At 53.7% G+C, this 10,360-nt stretch overlaps 1 long non-coding RNA gene across 2 annotated transcripts; it reads right to left on the reverse strand.

Annotated features, from left to right (window-relative positions):
* Window positions 1-2,051: 2,051 nt before the first annotated feature.
* On the reverse strand, window positions 2,052-10,099 carry LOC121059611. 2 transcript variants are annotated; one of them, XR_005814596.1, is made up of 3 exons: window positions 9,926-10,099; window positions 4,101-4,615; window positions 2,052-2,946 (listed from the first exon to the last, which is right to left on the reverse strand). It is a non-coding gene; the product is annotated as an uncharacterized LOC121059611 (long non-coding RNA). The 2 variants fall into 2 exon arrangements; XR_005814595.1 differs by lacking the exon at window positions 2,052-2,946 and having other exon boundaries at window positions 3,426-4,142; window positions 4,254-4,615; window positions 9,926-10,089.
* Window positions 10,100-10,360: the final 261 nt, after the last annotated feature.

Genomic DNA, 10,360 nt, shown 5'->3' on the forward strand with positions numbered 1-10,360 from the left:
TGTTCGCTGTAGCAGGAGCCCGGCCGGTGTCGCGCTTATGGGGACCGGCCCCGGGGCCCCGGCTGCGGGCGCTCGGGACACGCGAGGAGGGACTCGGTGCTGGCACCTTGTGGGGGGGACACCAGGGGGCCGTGGGGCACTGCGAAGGGCTGGTGACATTTCTCGGCGGGGTTCGGTTCCTGGGATTTGGATGGCAACAAAGAGCTAACATCCAAGGCTTGGCGCTGGTTGCCATTAGAAGGCAACCTTTGCGGTTTTGCTGCGTACGGGGAGCTGGGATTTAAAGGGTTTGGTAGCTTGCGGTTGTAGGGACTTGTAAAATGTGCCCGGTTCCGTCTGCTCATCATGCACAAAAAAAGTGAGGCCGCGCTCGTGTCCCCCCTCCGCTCCCCCCCCATCACCCCCCCATCCTCCTCCTCCCCTCCCCGAAACTGAATCCTCTGGATGTATTTGGGCATTTCAGGGTTGTGAGCCTGCGAGATGACCAGGGGCAGATAATCACGGAGAGGTTTGGCGTTCAGGGTGATATTGTTACACGTGTAAATAATGAAAATATTGTTATAGATCGCCAGATCTCCTAATGAATTTCGTAATTGTGTTCATTTATAATATCAGTGTTCTGTGCTTGGTGACTGAGTCGGCATCATTTTCCTTCTTCTCCTTCCTTTTTTTATTTTTATCTTTTTCTTCCTACCTAAAGGAGAGCCAAATGCTTTTACAAAGTTATGTTTGCTCAGTCTGGGTAATCCCGAGATGTGATTATTTATAGTTTACATTCTCATCTCCTGCGGTCCTCTGCTACGCCCTGGTCTTCTCGCTCCCATCCCATCCTTCCCCCGTCTCGTCTGTGTACAATAAATCATTTTCAGGTGTATTTAAATAGTCATCTCACCGCTGCCGGGCCGCGTGTTTCCCGGGATTCAGCCAAGAGCTCTGCCTTGGTTGAAAAACGCAGCGGTTCCTCTCGGAAGTGATCTCTAAAGAATCCTCCTGCTTTAATGTAGTGACTCGTGTTTGCACATTGCAATGCTCCCAACTCGTTTTGTACGGCCGGGTTTAAATGGAACGCTTAGGGAATGATCGGTTCTGATAATTTCATTATCAATGAGTGTAACATTTTAAATAATCCTAACAATTCGATTTTTTTTAATTATATATTTGTAAAATATTTATCCTGTTGAAAGCAACAACATGTTGTCGTATTTATTCGTTTATTTTTGTAATAAATGATCGACGCCTTCAAGCTGCTACTTGTATATATTTACACAGGTAGCCCGTTAGAGGCACAGTCCTATTTGTTCCAGTTCGCACGAGAGCGTAAAATCGCGTCTGGGGCTGGCAGCTGCGGGACAGCACTGTAGGCATGAGCTCCTTCGCCACATGCAGTGTAGTTTGCTTAAGTTCCAGGGTAATTAATCAAACTCTAAAAGGGATGCAACAAGTCCTGGCCTCGGATGCGGGCGAGGAAGGAAGGATTTAAGGCGAGGAGGCGGTGGCAAGGCCCCCAGGAGCCCAGGTAGGGCGAGGGGAGCGCTCTTTCTGGGGCGAGGAGGATGGCTCAGGGCAGCGGAGGCACATGGCCAGCGAGCCCACCAGGATTTTCAGTTGCAGTTTGCGATAATTGAGCGGGTGCAGCCTTCAATGGGAGGCTTGAGAAAGGCGAAAAGAAAGGGAGCGAGCGACCCCGTGGTATCAATGACACAGCAGTAGGGAGCTTTGCTTTTTTCTTTTTTTTTTTTTTTTTTCCTCCTTTCTTTTTTTTTTTTTTTTCCTTCTCCTTTGCCCGACAGAGGCTTTGGCGAGACAAAAAGCGGAGGGGTTAAGGCCTGAGCGAGGGGAGGCTAGCCTCCCTCCCGGCCTCCCCGCCGCCAAACGAGCAGCGGCACCGGGGCGCTCCGGAACCCCTCGGGGCCGGGGCCGCTCGCGGGCGCCCCACGCGTGGGCAGCCCCGACGGGGCGGTCGCCCCTCCCTTCCCCGGCCCCAACCCCGACCCCAACCCCGACCCCAAACCCCGTCCTCGTCCCCTGAGGACCTTGGGGGGGCTCCGGTGGGTCCGGGGCCGTGCCGGGGTGCGGCGGGCGGGCGGCTCGGTGGCGGCTGCGGCTGCTGCGGGTCCCACAAGTTGTGTTCCTCGTGGCGCCCATTGAGCAAAAAACCGCACGATCCTTTCTCCCCGATTTAAATTTCGCGGATGAATTACCATACAGCGGTTGCTTAGCAACTAAATTCAAGCCGGGCTAAGAATATGCAAGCTTTTTGTATTCTCATTAATAAAAATGCCACTCTGACACAGCAACCTGACTTTGGATCACTGCAACTTCTGTAAAAGCCATAGGAGAATACAAACCGGCTCCCCCGTTTAATTACAGATCAGAGTGGCTTGAAATGTGATGTTTTGTTAATCTATCTCCCTAAAAGCGATGTAAAAAATAACGGCTTTTCAAGAGCAGTGGAAAACTACTTTTTTTTTAATGGAGCTGTCTCCTGGTGCTGCTGATAGCTGGAAAGCGAAACCTTTCGGAGTCCCTCAGCCGAGCATCATCTCTCCCCCCCCCTTCCGTTTTCGGTTTGCTGAAATCAAAAAAACATCAAGACTTTCGGAGCCACGGGGGAAAAATGCATATATGTATTAAGCTGCAGCCCACCAGCGCGTTAGGGAGGCGAGCATCGGTGCAAAAAGGAAGAAAAAGGGGGGAAAAACTTCAAGGTGCAGCAGGAGGGCTCAGCCCCACGCTGCGGGGTGCAGCTCGTGCAAGGAGCGAGTGGGTGCTTGGGCTGGGGAGGGCGGCAGAGGGGCCTCCGGGGGCACCTTGTTGAATGTTTGTCTCCCAAATTTCTTTCCACTTCTGCTAGCTTGTCGTCTGTGTTGCTCCTTAGATCGGCGGAGATAAGATCTTGGCGTTCGATGCAGCCAGATCTTGTGGAATGACCTCATCCTAGGAGGACTGTGTGTGTATATATAGGAGTATTTAAACATAGACTCTACACCTACATGCGTATCTATATATAAAGCTGTGTGTGCATGTGTGTGGATAACATAGATCCCTGTGTGTGTATATACGCCTGCAGCAGCGCAGAAACTTTCCTGCCAAGCCTCAAGTCCCCAGGCAGGGGGGACGGAGGCCGCAGCGCGGGGAAAGAAGGTGGCCGCTCTGAAGGGCACCACCAAGAACAGGCCAGGGCGTTTCGGCACGGCGGTGAGCGCAGGGTGCTGGTATTAAGAGTTGGAGCTGCTGCTTTTTGTGTGCTATTGTGTGTGCCTTCAGCTCCCTCGTGGGGAAGGCTGGCTGCGGGATGGGCTCGCTTAGTTTCTTCTTGGCTGTGTTTTTTTATTTTATGGTGCTTTTTCAGCAGCAAAAGGCTAAATCCAAACTTTCTCCCCTCCCCATCCCCATCCCCACCTTTATTTTATTTTATTTTACTTTTACCCCTTGAAAGTGCTAAAACACAACCTGAATTGTAAAAACCCAAACCACATTAAAAGTTGCTTAGGTCCAGGCATGTGTTTTTCTGATGGGGTTTGTCCACAGGAGGGGAAGGGGAACTCGGAGGGCTGTCCGAGCTGTGCAGGTCACCGAGGAATCAGGGGGTCTCCCCTCCCTCTCCCCTCCCAACCCCCTTCTCTCTCACTCTCTTTTGAGGTTTTCTTTTCTCCCCTGAAAGGGGGAGGATGGCTTGAAGGGGGGTGGTCAAGGGGGGTAGACGTTTTCAAACGTGAGTTTGTGATGGAGGGAGCTCGCTCTCTCAGCAGGGTTTAGCCTCCACTCACTTTAAAACATAGAACAGCAGACAAAAAAAAAGAACCCCATATAACAAACACTGAGGGAAGAAAGGCAGTGAAGTGAGAACCTGCGAAGACTGGAGTCCCCCTGAATCTCAGGCTTATCCAGAGCTCTAGCAGAGTGTTTTGCTTCTCTTCCCAACGGTTATAGGATGACTATCACAAGGCTACAGCACAAATAATCACGCTCCCTTCCATTTTGCATCTCTCTCTCCCTAACAGAGTTGAGATTAAAAGCCAAAATCTGAACGCAGCCCTTGCAGAGCAGCAGGATTGTGCCAGTACATATGTTTCCCACTCACGTGTTGAAAACTGTACCTTCAAACATAGGCTTGTTTCTGATAGCTTGCATTTCTTCAGCTGCAAGGGCAAAAAAAAAAAAAAAAAAAAAAAGCTAAACATAACTTTCCTGAATTGTTCCTATTGCGCACGTCGGTGGGGTGAAAAGACAGCGCTGCATCAGCTCAATACCTTCAAGGCAAACACAGGAGGGTTAGCAAGACACGCTCACTGGCACGACGGGCGTACCCAAGCGGAGATCTTTATTTTACACTTGGGATGGCTTGAACCGATTTGACACCAGCACCGAACGCCACAGCGTAATCAGTTTGGGAACAAACTTTCCTTCAGGGCAGTGCGAGGTGGATCTCTGCTCCTCGATGCCAGACGTTTGGGCTCTCCACGTGTCCCCTCGTTGCCTTCCTTGCAAGGCGCGTGGTGTAGAGGAGGATTTCTGCCTATGGGGATGGTGCTTTCAGATCCAGCTGCTCTGCCATGCCTTCCAAAGCCCAGACACGGGGTGCCAGCAGAATTGGTCTTTCCTCAGAGGGAGCCTAAGATGAGATGGGGGGAAATGGATTAGAAAGGGGAAAACAGCTGGGGATTGCTGCCCTCGTCGGGAGTAGGCCTGCTCTTAAACCCAACATCAAGGCACCGCGATAGGCGTGTGAAATGACAAAGACAGACGCTATTTCTTGCCCAGGTCCATGTTGAGTGTAGAAAGCCAAAGGATTGTTGACTGTCTTGCGTTCGGGGCCATCCTTTCAAATTGAAATGAATTGATTTAAAAAAGCAGGGGCTGGCTAATGGGGGACCGCATGGCTGCTATATTTATGTGCAGAAAACCAAAATTTAAACAACTTGAGGCAGTGTGGGATGTAGAAACGTTTTATATATAGTAACCTTTTTGTTATTAGTTTTGGAAATGCTTGGTGATGCTTCCCTGCCAGTGCTCCATCGAGCTGACTGTAGAGCATTGAGCGCACGCTACAGCCGAGCAGGGGCTGTTTGCTCAACAACTCCAGGCTCCGTTTCCAACTGGAGCACTACCGCTGTACACTCGGGGCTACTCGTATAAAGCCAGGTAGAGCACTTCGCCCAGCACGAGGCTGAAATACCAAAAGCAAGTGCCTGGTGGTAGGAGGCTTCAGATTGGGGTTTCTTTTGGCTGTTTTTCTTTGTTTCCTTGGGGTTTTCCCCCTCTGTGTGGCTGCAGGTGAGAGCCAGATGATGGGGACACCAGAGGTTGAGTTTGGGTCCACCTCTCCACCTCCCCGCCAAGCTCAAGGCATCCTGAATATTTACCAAGTACAGGAGAAATGAGAACTGCTGGGCATTGATCATTATTATATCCCTGCCCCGACAGAAAATGGGGCCAGGAAAGCAGAGCTGAAACTAATCTTTCTAAGAGGGGGGAAAAAATGGCTCCGTGAAGAATTGTGCTGGAGTAACATACATTTCTTTCATCTTCTAGATCTCTCATTCAAAACAGGGGCCCATCTGCCCGAGTGGGACATTTCTCAAAGAAATATAATAGATATTTGCTCCACAGACCACGCTAAAGCCACAGACCAAATGTAAGGTGCAAGGCTCTCCATTTGTTTCTCCCTCCCTCTCTCTCTCTCACACACCCCCACACACATGCAAACATGCATTTCCTTCTCTTCCTAAAATAATAAATTATCCACTCCCCAGTTCTGCTGCCTTCTCTATTTTATGCAGATCCATACCCAAATGTGTACAAAAATTCTTAACTCAGTTTGCCGAAATCGCCTAGATTGTCGGGGAAATTAAACTAAACAAGGAGCTGTGTGAAATGTTGAACTTTAAATACCATCCGCTACCTCGAGAAGAAGAAAATGAGTCAATAAACGCTCAGGTTTTCTGCTACGTTTAGATGACCGAAATTAAAGGAATAATTATTTTTTTTTTTTTTTTTTTTTTTTTTTTAAACGTGGTGAGTTTCCTCGTGCTCTAGCAGTGCGCATTTGCAAATAATGCTCTTTTGGGCTAAAGGACGGGGTTAGCGTCTCCCTTAGGTGTTACCGATGGATATGAATGTGCCTAACCTTACGAATGGTAGGTGGATTTCTGTGGCTCCCAGGCGAGGTGACAGCACCATCCTCAGCGGCCCAGAAGAGGCAGCTTTTACCTGAAGAGCTAGGCTTGGGCTTGACGCCCTTGACGTTGCAGTGGGGTTTGGTTTGGGGTTTTCAATTGCCCTGCCAAGGCGATGTTAACGCCGCGCACAGCAGGGCCGAGGCCGGAGCCGAGCGAGCCCCGTCATTAACAATGGCAGGAACAAAGGAAGGGGACCAGTCAGTCACCTTGACGGGAGATGCCCGCTTTGTTCCTCGGCCTCCAGCTGCATCCCGACGCCCCTACAGGGAAGCATCTCCTGGGAAGGAACGATGCCCTCCGGCAGCTGTCCCAAACCCCCCGGCAAACAAATCCAGGCACCCTCCGCAGAGATGCCCACGCACCCCTCTCCGCACGGAGGCTGCCAAAAGGCTTCGCTCCCGCACTCCTGCTCGCATTTCTCTGCTCTCTGCTCCCCTGCCAGCGCCCACGCCTTCAGCCCCCGGGGCTCGCCGCGGCCGCCCCACGCGGGGGCTCCGCGCAGCTCCCACGCGAGGACGGGGGCCTTGCGGGACGGGGCGAGCCCCGGAGGCTGCCTCCCGGCCGCCGAAACCACAGTGACAGTGGGGTCTCCGCCCCTGGAGCCCCCTGCTTGTGATCGGGGCAGGGGGATGGAGAGGGGGCTGCCCTGACCCCATCCTGCAACGCAGAAAGGGGACCCCCCGACCCCTCTCGGGGCTTTTTTCCCCCTTGGGGTCCGAGTCCGGGGGACCTCTTGGTTCTCCAGGAGGAGGTGAAGGAAACCTGGTGGGTGGAGGCCCGAGAAGACACGCAGAGACGCTGGATGCTGCCAAACCCACACTCGCCACTCGGCTGTGTGCGTGGGGAAAGGGGCTGGGGGTGGCCGGAGGCTAAAGTCCTTGCTTTAAAGGTTACCAGCTTGCTTGTCTGAGCTTCAGAGAGGGGGTAAGGGGGAAAAACGACCAGCAGGACGACTGGAGGTCTCAAGACACCGTAAACAGCCCTCGGAGATCCTTTTCCCTGGGATACACGCGTTGGGGGAGCTTTTCTCGGGGGGCTCTCCAAAAAGGCCGCCGAGCGCCCCTTTTGGCCCTGGGGCGCACACACCTGCAGCCTCGGGACCCCTCGGGGCTGTGCCAGGAGTAAAAAAAGCACGGGAAGAGGTGAAGGGAGGGGGGGGGGTCCGGATCCTGCCCCCCTCCCGCTGGGAGCCGCGGCGGCGGGGCAGGGGCCGGCCCCGGCAGCCCTTTATGCTCAGCGGTCAGCAGCCGGGTTGCGGCTTTGCAGCTGCATGCAAATAAATTCCCCGGCGATAATCTAATGCGGGTGAGCTGCCCCGACGACAAAGTGCCTGCACAAACGCAAAAGGGTGTTTTTTTTTTTTTTTTTTTTTTTTTCGGGCCGCCAACGTCCCTGCAGCCGAAGGAAAGAAATAAAAACAGGGAGGGAGAAAGTTGCTTAAGACGCGTGCTTCATCAAAAGCAGCCTGCTTTTGTGCTTCCTGCACCCCTGGGAGAAGACCAAGAGCCGCTCCAGCTGGACAAAACGATTCCACGCGTGACGAGCAGGGGAGAGGTGCCCTCCCCACCCGGCCGCCCGCTGCCACCTTGTCTGTCCCCTTCCCCCGGGAGAAATGCATCCCTTCCCCACATTTCCATTGAATTACAGCTGTGGGGGCTGGCGGTGCACACTGTTTTCCCTTGCAGGTAAAAGTTGTTTTGCTTCTTTGGTCTGCTGCTCTCCAAGAAAGGTCCGTCTGCACGTAGAAGGGGAGGGCTGGCTGGTGCTTTGCTTGCCCGTGTTATGCAAAAGCTGAGCAGAGTCAATGGGGTGGGAAAAAAAAAATAAAAAAAGAAGAAGAAGAAGAGGGCGAATCCCTGAGAAAGAGTCGGAGTGGGAGACGAAAAAAAATCAAACCGCAAAAAAAAAAAAAAAATAAATTCCAACAACCTCATTCCAGAGGGAATGGAGAGGGATGGGAGGAGTGTAGTTTCTCAGTTTGTGGACTCCCATAAAAGAAAAAAAAAAAAACAAAAACAATCGTATTGAAGGCTAGGGCTGGGAGGGGGGCAGATTTTGCTTTAGGGAGTGCGAGCTGGCCTCGGTGACCCCTCGTGTACCCCCTGGACGGGCTGGGCCCCCCGGCTGCCGCCGGCCCCTCTCCATCCCTCCTCCTTCCCCCGTCCCAAAGTTTGGTAGGGAGCTTGGGGGGGGGGTTGGGGGTGGGGGAGCGTTATTCCTAGGGAAAAACACGTTCCCTGGCAGCGGAGGGGAAGCCCCCCCCCCCGCCTGCCGGTTCCCCCGGGGTGCAGGCAACCGGTGCGTGCCCCCCTACCCCCGGGGGGGGCTTTCCCAAACTTTGCCCAACTCTGCCACCAGCCGGCCCGGCTCGCTCCCTGCCCGGCAGGGCCAGCCCAGCCACCGCTGTCCCCTGTGGGATTTTTTTTTTTTCCTCCCTCCTCTCCCCCCCCTTGACTCTCCTGCCCACCGCTGCCTCCTTTTCTCCGCGGACAAAGCAAAAGCCCCAGGCCGAAGCGGCCAAGCAAACAGAGCACGACAAGCCCCCACCTCTGCTGCCCTCTGCACAATGCGAGCTCTTGGGGGGTTGTGCGGGGGTGGGGGAATCTCCTCCGGGAGGTGCCCCTCGCTCGGCAGCCTCTGCTCTGAGCGGATTTCGCCACCCGGAGCCTGGCACCAAAGCTGCCCCCGCACCTTCCCGCAACCCCTATGCGGGCACCGGGCATGGGCTGCGCCGGTCTCAGAGACCCCCGGGGGCAGGGGGGGAACCCAGGAGCATCCCCCCTTCTACGAGCAGCCTCCTCTCCCCTCTCTGGGAAACTGTGTTTAAAACAGCAGCCGAAACACAATTAATTGTAACTGATTAACATGGATTAGTTTGGCCTCCGAAGCACTTTAAGTCAATTCAGCAGCCATAATAATAATTAATCCATTAATAAGTACTATTGGTGCTCCGCCGCTAACGCCAGGAAAAGTTTCCCTGCGAAGTACAGGTGGCGGGGAGTGTTAAAATGAAAACATTCACATGCAACTTTTTAACCAGAAGGGAAAGCACTTTGGTTATATTTGGAGACATGTGTCTCACACATTCCATCCCCCCCCCCCCCCCCTTTTTTTTTTAATTTTTTTTTTTGTAAACTATGTAAGAATAAACATTACGGCTCTGGGCTTTTAATTTCTCCAGATGGAATCATAAAGTACCTAGTAGATTTTTATTTTTTTTTTTATACTATACAATTGAGGACACATGTCTGCTTTTCCCAGTGAGGACCGAGAAAGCAACTTAATTTGAAGGCACAACTACTGAACCGCATTGGGAGCGACACACTCGAACAAGTTCACTTTAAAAGGCAGGAAACCGCCGAGAGCGCAGCACCCAAAGTTTTTCTCCATCCCACTCGATCTGAGGGGGAAGAGCTCCCGGCTGACCTTCCCCTACAATTTTGGCATTCCGGATGGATACAGGAGTGCACGTGGCCACCGGGGGGAGGCTGCCCGGCCTCATCCCGCACTCTCGGTCCCGGGGGGATGCTCCGGGGGGGATGCTCCTGGGGGCTCCTCCCGCCTGCGCTCGGCTCCGCGCCCCCAGGAAAATAAGAATAACGATGCTAGTAGATAATAATAATAAAGTCCGAGGTGTCCTGCCTTCCAGCGCATTGTCAGGTTTGTGATGGGGATGACCAAAGAGCCCCCTTATCGCCCTGCAGGGAGCCCCCCCCACCCCCAGCCCCGCGGTTCTGACTTACATGGGTTCAGAGCAAGGGGCTCCCAGCGAGAGGGTGCGGGTGAAGGGTGGCTCCTTTACTTCCCCTACAACTCAGGTCCTGCCTGCGAGCCTCCAGCCCCGCGTCATCTGGGCACTGCAGACACCCGGCGTTAAATATGCATAAGGAGCAGTTCCTTTTCTTAAAGGAGAACTTACCCCGGCGGAAAGTTCACAGCCAAGCGCCAAGCTCGGGGGGGCGGGAGGGCTTTGCTCTGCTTTTCCCCCTCGGCGGCCCTAACCCCATCCTAAGGCAGCGGGGACCGGGACACTCGGGACACCGCCGGCACAAGAGCGGCGGCCCCAAATCGGACCCCGGCCACCGGCTGCCTCGCAGCCTGCGGGGCTTTCACCGAGCAGCACCCGCCGGACGGGGCCGGGCAAGGCAAGGGGGACAAGGGGGGGCAGGGGGACAAGG

This window comes from Cygnus olor, chromosome 1, assembly GCF_009769625.2.
Source record: "Cygnus olor isolate bCygOlo1 chromosome 1, bCygOlo1.pri.v2, whole genome shotgun sequence".
Taxonomy (NCBI): domain Eukaryota; kingdom Metazoa; phylum Chordata; class Aves; order Anseriformes; family Anatidae; genus Cygnus; species Cygnus olor.